This window comes from Typopeltis vanoorti, chromosome 15 (assembly GCF_054136105.1).
Source record: "Typopeltis vanoorti isolate ZY-2024b chromosome 15, IOZ_Tvanoo_1.0, whole genome shotgun sequence".
Classification (NCBI taxonomy): domain Eukaryota; kingdom Metazoa; phylum Arthropoda; class Arachnida; order Uropygi; family Thelyphonidae; genus Typopeltis; species Typopeltis vanoorti.
The window spans coordinates 82503484-82517680 of record NC_143563.1 but is presented as its reverse complement, the minus strand read 5'-3'; the positions used below and the strand labels follow the sequence as shown (position 1 = coordinate 82517680).

At 35.2% G+C, this 14197-nt stretch overlaps 1 protein-coding gene across 1 annotated transcript in view; it reads right to left on the bottom strand.

The window, feature by feature from the left end:
* The window catches only part of rhea (Talin_middle and talin-RS domain-containing protein rhea), a 709058-nt gene that overhangs the window by 211171 nt on the left and 483690 nt on the right, over positions 1–14197 (bottom strand). The gene's annotated exons all lie outside the window — the stretch shown is intronic.

Below are 14197 nucleotides of genomic sequence, written 5' to 3'. Positions count from 1 at the left end.
ATATAATTATTCTTTAATTATAGTGAAACACTTCTGGTCACCTGGGTTTCTTGGGAATGAAGAAATAGTGGAGTGGATCCAAAGGTGAGCGATCAAGATAGTGAGCAGGTCTGTGGAATGCTCCATATGATGAAAGACTGAGAGTTTGTCAGTTGCAAAAGAGTAGTTAACAAGTGAAAAAGAAAGTTGGTTGGTTGATGTGGATTACAGCTGAATCAACTAAGGCCAGTGTATTATGTCTGTTAACTGTATGTGTTCTTATGGACAATTTGCCTATTATGCAGGATGAAAACCCTGAGATTCCAGCTCATCTTCAGCCTGAAAAGTCAGTCCAAATAAAGGTTCTTCGCATCCTAGACAGGATTTAAACCCAGGTCTTTCCAAAAAAGGAACATTGTCAAAACTGACTGCACTATGGAGGCACACAAAAAAAGAAGGGTATTACGCACACTCATAATATGATCATTTAAGTTATTAAAAGGGTTTTATAGGATTGATACACAGAAATATTTCAGCACTTGGCTGGGGGAATGGAGGGAAACAAGACATCAACTGAAAATTGGGTAGGAGTGTAGTTATCAAGGGAGTGAGGACCAGATTCTTCACTTGGAAAGTGACGAATGAATGGAATGGAGTTGAATGAGTCAGTTGTGAGTGTTCTGTTTGTTAGATGGTTAAAGAAAGGGTAAAAGTGATGTTATGTAGATAGTTTGATTGTCCAACAATGAGTCTTTGGATCCCATGCAATAATAGTAATAATAATAATTTAATTATATTAAAATATTTCTCTATTATCATTATAAAAAAAAGCTAGTTCCTTCTCTTGATGGGAATGATGTTTTACTCCTTTTCATAGCACTCAATTTAAAATTATAGGGTCTTAAAATAAGGCAGGTATCAGCACTAAATACTATCAAGTAAATAATAATCTCAAGTGCACACCAGATTTGCTAGAACATGATTGTCATTAGGCTCACTAAGGTGTAGTGGGAGGAATAGAATTGTATGGGACAAGCAGGTCTAGTATGACTGCTTTGCAGTGAATGCATTGCATGCTACAGCAACAACAGGTCCGGAATATTTTAGTGATGTTGACACATGAAATATCAAAAACATGAATTACATTAACCATTTAGATTACTGAACTTTTGTGTGTGAATGTGTGTAACTGAAATAATACACACATGCGTAACCCTGTTTTTTTTTTTTTTTTTTTTGCAATCAGAGGACAACTGCATTATCCTCTGATTTTAATTATGAATTTCATTGTAGTAAACCGACATTAAAGCCATGGCTGACTCGTAGATTGCAATCAACTTATTAGTCATCACTAGTTCAGAAGACCATTCTGAGTCAAAGCATCATGGAAGCAAGTGATATAATGCTATGTATGAGTTAGGGTATTTGACTTTCTATTTGTGCATGCAACCCTGTCAGTTATGCATTAATGTATGTCACTATAAATAATTAAATAATTATATAAATAAATAAACAAAATACATAAATAATTTTGTTTGATTCTGAGTGATTTTAACGCTTAAATTTAAATAAAAATACATCTGAAACTGAATAACAAATCAAACAAATCAACAATTCATATACCAGAACATCACATATATTACCTATTATCTTAATTAATCATTTAATTCATTAAGTCATCACTAAATTCATCAGTGAATCTTCAGACATGTTTTTAATTACAGGTGAGCATCGTATAATGCGGTCTACAAATTGTAGTAACCCTTGTTCAACGCAGTACTTATACAAAGAAGTTTCGATAAAAACAAGGTCTACAAATTTTAGTAACCCTTTATCTTTTCGTATATTTTTCACCGCATGACTTTAAAATCAAATTTTATCTTCGTTAAATTTGCATCTACCCGTATTGTGCATGTAGTTATAAGTAGCGAATTCATATTAGGGGAAATACCTTTTAGCACCCATGTTCGTCAATTGTTTACTGTATAAAGGGTTACTACAATTTTTATAGTAATGGCCACATAGAGGGTTTTTGGATATATATTGAAAATGAAATTAGTGAATTAATTGATGGGGAAATAGATTTAAATTAAGAGGAACTGGTACAATTAATAGATGATGGCGAAACAAATGGCGGGGAAAGTTGTGCGAAGATTCTGATCGTGATGAATCCATTAAAAAATTCAGTTTAAAGAAATTAGCAGAAGGATTGGACTTGGCAAGAAAGTAGGAAGTTATTTTATGAAATAATGATCCCTGAATGGAGCGCTCCGGAAAATTCACGAGAAAATTGGATATTTGTTTAGCTCCATATTATGAACTTAATAAAAAATTGCGCATAGTGGTAAGCAAGGTCTTATTACTGACTTCTTGATAACTAAACCAGCCAAAGTATGCAATGAGAATTATACAAATGACGTCCAAGAGATTTCAAGTGATAACAACATCCGGCCACTTGTAAATAAAGAACTTCTAAGAAATGTTTGTTTTGAAGACAGTGATTGTGATTAAATTATGCATTTTATTTTATTTTGCCTAAAACATTTATGCATTATGGGCAATAAAGTTTACGTACAATTTGTATTTTTAGAAGTTTATAATATGTATTTTGTTTCATAGTTTATATGTTTTCTTAACTTACATGAATTACCTGAATTAAATAAAAATATTTTTTGTTTGATATGCCATTGTTGTTTATATAATTAAAAAAAACGATTTCGGAACATAACCCTACTTTTTCTATGTGATCTTTGTCACGCATTACCTGATTTATATAATGCGGCATTTTTGTGGAACCTAACATCTGCGTTATACGAGGGTTACCTGTATTATTATTATTATCTGAGATCTCCAGGAAGTCAAGGATTAACCGAGAGAAGCCTTACCTCACCCACACCGGCTGTCATATCATCTGTTCAACTCATTCAAAGTAGATGCACTCATCTCTTTAACAGGCAGATTGTTCCATTCACTCATTGTTCTGTGGGAGAAAAATCTAGTTCTTACCCCTTTCTTAACTGCACACAAACTTAATTTTCATGGATGCACCCCCCCCCATGTTCTTCTCTCCCCAGCTTCCATTAATTAAAAGCCAATTTCTTTTTGTACTCTGATTTAGTTTTCTGCACAATACTCTTTACTTTTTCTCCACATACTCTCAATCTGTCATCATAATCTACATTCCATAATCCTGATATAATCTGTGTAATTCTTCTTTGCATCCATTCCATAGCTTCTTTATCCCCTCTAAAAGAAACCAAATCTGCACACAGTAGTCCAGATGCAGTTTTACCAATACCATGTAAAGTGGGAAAATGACTTCATTATCTGAAGACATCAATGGCCGTTTCAAAGTCACAATTATCCTCTGAGTTGTAGTTGCAGTTTTTGCTATGTGACTTTTGCACTTCAAATTCCCATCCACCATAATTCCAAGATACCTAGCCTCATCAGCTGCTTGTAACATAATCCCATCAGTATAACACACCATTGAAAATCATAATGTCAATGTACATAACTTTATACTTACTAACCATTATCGTTGTCCACATTTCCAGCTTAGTGAAATCATTCTATAAGTGCAGGATATTAGTAGCATCCCTGATTACCCTACCCAACTTTGCATTATCAGCAAACAATTGAATATTCCTGTCAGATCATTCCCAATATAATTGATGCATAGAGTAAACAACAATGACCAAGGAGAGATTCTCTGGGGTAACACCACTGGTCACCTTAAATCTGGTAAATTCATACCAACTGTATGCTACTTTCTGATACATGTCCATCAACCATCCACTTATCCAAGTCAAGAGTTTATATTCCAATCTTATATTCTCTAGCTTATGCAACAGTCTTTCATGTAGTATTCTATCAAATGTCTTAGCAACATCCAACAATATCATGGTCTAGCCATTTCCTTCATCTAACAGCTGCAACATTGTTATAAAACATGAGAAACTAGCTAAAACATGACATCCTGTTAGTAACCCCATGCTGTTCCTTGCAGAGGGATAGCTTCTCTGTCAACCCATTTCTGTATGTGAATTCTTACCAGCTTCTCCTGAATTTTCACCACCACTCCAGAGATACTCATAGGTTGACAGTTAGCCTTATTGGTTATTGCACCACTACAACAGAACTATTACACATTCTTTTCCATTCCTGTGGTATCTTTCCTGAGCTGAGATTTAAGTTAGACAAACATATCAAGGGCCTAGACAATTTGGTTGAACATTCCTTTAGCATACGTGCAGATATTCCACCTGTCCCTATTGCTGAATTCTTATCCAGGTTATGCAACAGCTCTTCAACCTCATTTTCTCATTATGTATCTCTTTGCATCATTAACACTGTGCACCATGTTATATACACAAATGAACAATACCTCATCAGCTTCTGACAAGGGTAGCACCTACATTCAGAAAAGTTATTCTTCTACATTCATTCTTTCTTTTACTTGTGGTATAGCGATAAAATTCTTTTGGAATATCATTAGTCTGCAAAAGATAATTTCTTTTTGTGTTCTGATTTAGCTTTCTGCACAATACTCTTAACTTTTTCTGGCCTGCACTTGATATATTACATAAGTCCTCTCACTCTTATTCTCCAAATATTCCTTCCGCATCATCTTCTTCAACTTATGGATCTTTTGCTTAATAAAGCTGCACATCCATTCCACCCCATCCTATTTGTTCTTCGAAATCTAGGGATACATTCAGATGCTGCCACATTTAAGCACTTTTTTCAAAGATTCCCATGCATTGCTGATATTGTTCCCATTCAGTAACTGATAACATGAGACTAAAGGAGATAGTATTCTCCTGAGCTGGGTATAAGGTCTAGCTTTGTAGTTCAGCACTTAGCATGCAGTAACAGTAACATCCAAATAGTTAACTACTTCTTTCCTTGGGAAGTGTTTTCATTCAGTTTATATTGTAACAGATCCTACATAGCTTGTTTTAGTAATGTTATAGTTTATGTTTGACATTATTGCATTTATTTTTATGAATTTTTATTTTATTTTTTACCCAGAAGAAGCCACAAGTTTTAGTTATGAAACTGGGTCTCATTATTTCGATACTTGTCCATGACCAAATAAAAACCGTTTTTTCTAATTATAATAATTTCTTATTGGTTATTAATTAACAATAATTTCTTATTGGTTGAACGTCTCCATATTTAATATGTCCCACATGAAAACTGAATTAATTCTTCACAGGTTACTTTCTCTGTCAATATCTTATTCATATTTGAAAGTGTTCATTAATTTTTTTAAATATATTCCTCTCACTATAAACAGATAGGCATTCTTCTTCTTCTTCATGTAGCTTCCTCAATGTGAGTGTGCAGCACCATGTCCTTCCAGTCCTCTCTGTTGGCAGCTCTTCTTTTTGTTTCAGAATAGTCACATGATCCTATGTCATCAAACCATGTCCTTTTTTTTTTTTACCTTTTGACCCTCTTCCCATAATCTTTCTTCTAAAGCTGTTAGTGTCCTCTGTTTTGCTGATCCTCTCAATACATGTCCTGCCAGTCTCATCTTTCTCTGGATTATTTCCTGCAGTATAAAGATTTCTGTGTTTTCACTATCTGTAGTACCCCTGCATTTGTCACATGCTCTGTCCATTAGATTTTCAGGGCTCTTCTATAGCACCACATTTCAAAGGTCACTATCTGTTGTGTTACCCTCTTCCTGAGTACCCAGGTCTCACTTCTATATGTGAAAACTGGCCAAACTAATGTTCTTATCATTCTTCTCTTTTTCGCTATACCCACAGAGCTTCTGGGCAGATCTTTATTTTTCCAGAAGGCATCTTTAGCTATGGTGGTTCTTATTTTTATTTCTTTATCTTGTTTTCCATCTGCAGTAAAGTAGGTACCTAAATATTTGTATTCTTTTGTATGCTCAATTTTTATATAGTTTATGAATATTTCTGGCTCAGATCTATTTTCTTTTGAGATTCTCATAAATTTGGTCTTTTTTGCATTTAAATGTAGGCCAAAATCTTTCTTCAATTGAAGAAATACCTTCTTCAATTAATAGGTGCAGTAATTCGATTAATTTGTTTCTGTTTTCTGCAATTAGAATGGATCATCAGCATATCTAAGATGGTTGTATTTTATACCATTGATACTGATTCCTATATTTTGTTTTTCCATCTTTTTCATCACTCTCTCACTGTAAATATTAAACAGATTTGGTGAAAGGATGCAGCCCTGTCTAACGCCTCTTTTTATTTTCATTTCAGAAGTCTGAGACTTCTGAAATTTAACAGCTGCATTGTCTGCTTGGAGTAAATCATTTTTATAAGTTTATGTAAGTGATCTTCTAAGTCAAAAAAAAAAAATTTTTTTTTTTTGAAAATATTACTTACAAAAATTAAGGAGAATAAAATAAAATAAATGATCACAGCGATAATACATAAAGAAATTTACTTCTTTTTCCCTCATTTACTTATCCAAAAAAAAAAGTTAAAACTGAAACTTGCCTTTCTAAGGTTTATTCTGGATATAACCTTGTGTGCAGTAAGCAAAGTAATCATCACTACATATTTCAGTTCTAAGAGCCTCACAAACCAAAGTAGAAACTTTATTATTTATAAAGAATCAATTATGTGAAAGTTTTTTTTTTTTTTGGTAGGTATTTTAATGGTTTATAACATTTATGATGTTTCTCAGCTTTGCATTTTCACCATTAGTTTTCTCTGTTGCAACTGCAGAAAAGCAATGAAGTTTTCAAGCAAGCACAGTGGACCAGTTACTCAGTTATGATGCAAGAACTTGCAGAGGACTGTAAGATAGAATATTAGAAGATTGAGAAGGGCAAATCTTAGTTTGGCAGTTTTTATGTTTTATTAGTATTCTTGCATGGAAGAAACTTATAAATTGGAAAGTATGTTGGAATTGGTTATCAGGATGGTGCAAAAAATAACAGCAAATATTGTAGGAACATTCTGCATACAATAGTTTCAAGTTTCTGATTTATGACAGTTTGTTAAGGAGTACAAACTTGAAACTCGCTTTTCCTGCTTCCGAAAACACGCGAACAATGAGTTGTTAAAAACAGTTTGAAGACACAAAAACAGCTTGAGCTCATTTTTATTAATGATGTTCAGGGATTTAGAATACATAGGAGCTTGAAAACCATAAATGCTGCTACTTGAACATGTGTTTGTGTTCTGCCTCTAAATTTTGTGCAATCCTGTATTTATTCAAGATTTTCCTTATGACAAGGACCATCTTACCTTAATGAGAAATTAGGTCAGATCAATATAATTTAGATCAATGCAACAATCAACTCTCAATGCGAAATTGATGTTATAACAAATTCAATCACTATAATGAAGTACTAAAGAGGTACTGACAAAGCTCCACAGGCACTATGCTATGCTAAAGGAAATTCACTACAGAAACAATGCACTATAATTCTGTGGTCCCTAAAAGTATGCTCTAGTGAGAGCAAATGACTGCTTTTGTTCATCTTCAATATTCTAACATTAACAGTTTAATATTAGAATTTATAGGAAAAGGTTAATTTCTTGTAAAAGACTATATTTAATTGATAAACTTGCTAACTGAACTTATGCGGAGCAGTCACATTTGGAAGAGTTAAATAATGCAGTGTTTCCCCAAGTCATTAGTAACTCTTTTTTTTTTAATTTTTTTAAGAATCCTTTACTTAAAATCTAAATCAGAAAAGAAACTGTCTGAATGTTCTGTCATTTCATTTAAATTCAAACTAACAGCTCATACATGGTTAATTGCAATGGTTTAAATAATGTGATAAATTATTTTCATTAAGGAGCAATTCAGATAGTGAGTTAGTAAATAAAGCATACATAATTTTTCTTTATGCACATGTCTATTGAGATATTGATTGCATTTGATCACACAAATGACAATTATATTAAGAATGACAATATTAGATAAAAGGAACTTGACACTGTCAGCATTAAATAATGTGGGAGCAGTGCTAATCATAGACAGTATGGTCACTTACAACCATACAAAATGGAAGTATACAAAAGTTAGCTGAACAAGTTTTCATCACAGTATGGCAGGGGGGAAAATGGCTGGAATGTAAGAATGCAAGATGTATGGCAGGAATGTAAGATCTGATGATAACTGGAGTCCTGACAAATAGCAGATTAATCTTGAAGAACATTGTTGATGAGAAACTAGTAATAATCTAGTATTAATGTAAACTTCATCAAGATAATCACCAGTGAGCATTCCTGCTGTCAAAAGATACCTTCCTAGTTGGAGGAGATTACTTAAACCTACTAGGTGGCAGATGACCTGCTACTAGGTAGCAAATACCACCTTGCTTATTGGGAACCTGAAATGGCTGATGCTATGTTTGGTACAGAGAGCAGGGATTCTGTTTTCTGTCTCCTCAATATTCTAACATGCAGTGTGAGTGACAACATTCAAGAAAATGTCACACATACCAAAGAGATCCAGAGCCTCCTCATCTTTGAGGGTACACAGTAAAGCAGTTCTGCAGGCTGGACACCAGGTAATACACTGAACTGAACATAATGGTAATATATTGGGGAGGTTTCCAGAATAGCTTATTCATAATCCTGCTGTTATCTACATTGCTGGATTGTGAATGGAGGAAGGTCATGTAGTGGTATTTAGAGGATCCTGTTGAAGCCATGATATGGCATGGAGAATGGATGTTCTCTGTATTGGTGATGTATCAAAGAGTCTATCACCTGCTCTTTCTCTTCATCTCTTAACCATCTACATGACAAAGTAAACTCCAGCAGATATATTATCAATGTGGTTCAAATAAAAATTTAACAACCTCAAAAAAAAAAAAAAAATCTCTTCCACCAGCATAAGTGCTCTTAAATTATGTCCATTGTTACCTACAGACATCTAAACCTGATCTCCTGTTATTGATAACTCCAAATCACTGCCACAACCACCACAGTGCATACTGTCCAAACAACAGTGTATGACGCTTTTTCCCAAAAGGTGCTTTTGTGTGACATCATTCATCTGTTGTCTTTACTACTTCTCCAGTTCAGAAAATTATTCTGACTTCTTTGACTTCTCATCTCTGAAGCTCGATTTTTTGCAATCCAACTACCTTATCAATGAAGCCATCTTCCTTAGTAACTAATGTCCAGAACTCTTCCAAATTTCATTTATGAAGCTGAGGTGCCATAAACAAGACAAAGCAGTTGTTCATCTACTAAATACCTGAGAATCCACTCCACTCCACTCATCTTTGAATTCTTACCCTAACCAGCTGTCTACTTCCAGGTTGACTGTTGAAGTGACCTCTCCTCATGATAATTCAGATCATTATTTAAGTTTCATCTCCAGTGGAATGCACTCCTTTTAACTACCATTCACAACCTCATAAACTTTGTGTGATTATGTTACAGAAATGATCAATGTTGGAAGGAGGGTATTCATTTCCCACTCTTATCAAAATTACAACCCAATGTCCATGCCGCAGTTTCCCATGTGTGCCAGGGTAAGCAAGAAAATCAGAACATTGCAAGTGGCTTAAATAATGCCATCTTCTGACACATCCTAGAATGAAGACTGCAAAACTTACAAAATAATCATAAACAGTGTGAAGTGACTTTGAAAGGAATTTATGCAAAAAAAACTCACTGCTTTTGCCAATGGCAATCATGCCTTCTGGTCCTCTGCAAAAGCTGATGGCTGCAATTTCTACCCACTTGTGCTATCATCTCCCCCCCCCAGATGGCAATATTGACAATCTAAGCAAAAGCTGACCTCATGGCATCATTCTTCTCTTCCAGTTTCACAGATGAGTGAGGGATATCACCTCCATCTTTGAAGTGGAACAGTATAATACATCTTTTGTATCCTTCTATCTAAAAGATATTAAAAGAATCATGATCAACCAGGATACAGGTAGGCTTTGTGTCTTGCCAACTATGCTCAATAGATGTGCGCAAACAGCATCTGTCAATCAGCTGATCTACCATCATATTATTAACTTATTGCTCTACCTAGTGTTGGTTAAAATAATGGAGAATGGTTGATTGGTTATTTGGTTTTGGGCTTATGTTTTGGGCTCTAATGGTTGTAGGGACAACCATTAGAAAGGTCACAGAATTACACAGAGTAATAAAAAAAAATAACAGTTATATAAGTAAATATATCTTATGTAAAAGAAAACAAATAAAAAAGGAGCAATGCCATATCTATATATATATTGCATTCATGATCAGATACATTTGTTTAAATTAATTCTTCATAAGAAGTTAAAAACGCCATGCAATTTGTATCAGTGTGTGACAAGATCTGAAAGAGTGTATATAACCCGGCAATATTAGTGTTCATCTATTGAATAAAGTGCTGATACTCCAGCAGAGCATGATAAATGGTAAGATGAGTGTTACAATATTCACATGTAGGCAAATCATTAGCCCAATATAGATAAGAATGTGTGAGATAACTGTCACCAATGTGGAGCCCAGCAAGTACAACTTCTCTTCTGTTTCTACACAGACTAAACTGCCAATGCTTAATTTCGGAATTAATTTCATGTGCTTTGTTTCCCACCACCAATTAATTAACATTACTCTCATTACATTTGTAATCTGTACACAGGATGGACAAACAGTACATGGGAAAGTGTGGACTTGGAAGCTGCATCCAGCATCATTTGCCTTTATTCTAATGTGATTGGATATCCAGCACAATCAAACTTCATTTGATACAATAATTGTAGCACATCATAAAGCACTGAATGTGGGGAGAACCCAGGAGAGGAGATAGATGGCTTGTAAAGAAATCAACAAGGTGGTATAAATACTAAATTTCGAAGCAGTTCATGTATACAAAGGAAAGCTGAATGGCATGTTGCTCTGCAGTACAGTTATTGCATACAAGTAAAATTTGACTGGAAATAAGTTGGTGGAAAAACAGCAACAGCACCACTAACAGAGGTTTCATATCTCAAATCACTGGTAGAGATCAGTAAGAAATCACAGTACTCTACTTTATGTGTTAAACAGCTACAGGTAGACTGTCAATGGAGTATGTGACTTCCCCTGCTGGCATAATGAGAGGATGGAGTGCAAACCAGACATGGGGAATTACTATCATGGTCAGTGCAAATAACCAATTGGGTGATTGATAGTCCGATATGCATAATGTTGAACTTCCTAACCCAGGGAAAAAATATAGTCCATGTGGGATGTGCAGATAATGACTATTTGCAGCCTAATTAAGTGACAAGTGTTTATGCTGAAAATAAAGAGCAAATGCATTTGCTCTGACATAAAGAATTTGAATTATATATCCTGATGATGGGTAGGATCCAACCATGGCAGGGTAGGTACTCTCCCTTGCAGAAGTATAGACTTGTGACCATATAATCAAGCTTTGGGCAATAACAAATGCACAATACAAACAAATCAGAGAATAGTAATCAGAATCCCATTCAGTATTCAGAATGGGATACAGCATGAAAGGTATTTTCAATGCTTACTTGCACTTTTCTCTAAGTTGAAGAAGACGTGTAAGAAACGTAAGCTTTCTGTTGCTACTGGGTCAACAAAATGTTCACAATTTTAACACCTGAATGCATTACCAAAAGCCCACAACTGACTGCTTGTTGAAGTTGCCTTTCAATGACCCTCATGTTACAAGAATGATCATAAACTGTAAAGCGTATATATATTACTGCAATTGAGAGGAAGTTGTTCAGTGATTGCGCTTACTTAAACAGCAAAGAGTGTAAGACAGAGCCTTCAGGAATGCCCTCTTGCTGGCAATATGGTCAAGATAATGTGATTCTCATTCAGACTTTGAAGATTTGGCTAGAAAGAAAGTTTTTAAGAAAAACAAGAATGTGTTTCTTTAAACCTAGATTATAGAGGTATTTTAAATGTCATACTTTCAGGTTGTCAAAAGCTTTTTCTATATCAATGAGAACTAAATCAAATGTTCACATCTGAATGCACCTGTTGTAGATGCTTCTAGATAAAATGGTATATAGATCAGTGTCTATGAAAGCCAAATTGTGTACCGGAGAAAAGATAAGTGCTTTCTAAATACCACAGAAGTCTGACATTAACCATTTTCTCCAATATCTTGTAAAAACAACTTGTCAGACTGAGGTCAGTAATTTTGTTTGCTTGTGTAGGATTTTTTCCTGGTTTTGGGAAGGTAATAACAATTGACTTATGCCATGAATCTGGAAACTCCTCCTCGACAAGCACTGGTTTTTGTTCAGTAACAGGATATCTATGAAATATGGCAGGAGATGTTTATATCATTTGATAATGATCTCATCAGGCTCTATGGCACTAGCATGAGAGAGAGAGAGTGTTCCTTTCAGTTCCTTCATAACGAATGGTTATTGTATCTAGCCTATTTGAAGAAAAATTAAGCTGCTGTTTCTCTTTCAATATCAAAAATTCAGAAATTCTAGCAAAGCTTTCTCCTAAATTGTCTGCAATTGCTTTGGATTCAGCAACTAAGTATCCATTATATTCCAGATTAGATGAAAAGAGTTTGTATATCTATACTTAATTCTCTTGATTTTCTCCCATACAACTTTTGTGCTGGTTGCATGATTGATGGATGTAAATTGGAAGATTTAACTCTGACATCTAATGAGAGCCTCCATAGCTCAGTCAGCATAGACGAAGTCCTTTAGTCAGAAAGACCTGGGTTCGATTCCCATCAGTGATGTGAGGAATCTTTATCTAGTCTCTTTCGAATAAAGGTGAGTTAGCCGGTCTCATAAGGAGGTAGGGTTTTTTCCCACCAGAAACTCGGTTTTTTGTCGCCCAGAACAGGCAAACCATCCCCATACACACATATAGATTACAGTCATGATTAAGTCCCAAGCCTGGATAAAATTGGGGAGTTGGGGGAAAGCAATGGTGAACTACCCTGTAAAAAAAAATCTCACCAGGAATACTTTGTGGACAATGCCTCCAAAGTCTCCTGTGGTCTGAAAATGACTGAAAGGGAAAACCAGGGATATCTAATGTAACAACATGCACATGCTTTGGTTTTCAAGCATATTTAAAAGCAATGAGACTTCCTGTTGTAGGGTATCTCCAAAATATACTTATGTTCTATCTTGATCTTTTTTGGGCTGATCAGCACTCAGGTTTGCACCATGGCTCATTAGAGACTAAAAATTGAGATGATGTTTTTGGAATTACAGTTGCTGTTATTCCTGTTACATAGATCATGTAACATAGATCATGCTTCACAGATAGCTGTTCAGCTGATTGCCTTGCTGTTAAATGTTGTAAGATGCAAAAATGTATTCCAGTCAGCATGGTCAATTTTCTACATGTTCTCTCACAGAACAAAGTTCCTGTGAGAATTTAGTGCAAAACATGGGAAATGATTGTTTCCATATATGTTCTCTTCAACCTCCTACATGAACAGTGGAAGAATGGCAGGGAAGCAGACTGTGAGATCCATTGCAGAATATGTAAGAAAATAGGCTTAGAAGAGAGAGAGAGAACTGGCCTCACCCATTTGTGATGGCATAAGTTATAGAATATTATGTCTATTAAAGTAATAATAGAGCTTCCATAGCTCATTCAGTATAGATGAAGCCTTTGGGCAGAAAGACCTGGGTTCCATTTCCATCAGTGATGTGAGGAACCTTTATCAGGTCTCTTTCGACGAAACGTGAGTTAGCCAGTCTCATACAGAAGTATGTTTGTTTTTTTTTCACCCAGAAAAAAAACCCTTTTTTATATCCCCCAGAACAGGAAAACTGGCCCCTTGAACACACACACACACACACACACACACACACACACACACACACACACATGGACTACACCCAGAATTGCTGCCCTTAGGGGATGCAGCAAGGAGTGGTGTCCAGAGTAGCTACCTCCACTGATAATCATTATCATCAGTGGAGGTAGCTACAATAAGAAATCCAGCTGAGAGCAGATGGATAAAGCTTCCAGGATAATTTAAGTAGCTGCGCTGAAAAAGGGTATTGTTGTCTGCAAGGATAGCAACTCCTCCAAGAGTAGGTCCATTTTCAGTTCTATCTATATGAATAATGGTGAAATACCTTAGGGGTGGGGTCCTAAGTGGGTTTTACATTGTCTCCTACAAACAAAAATGGATGGATATTTATGTTTCTGCAGCAGGATCTTGATATCATCAATATTATGCTATAATCAATGACAGGTCCATTGTAAAAATGTCCCTATTACTTTAGTTTTGC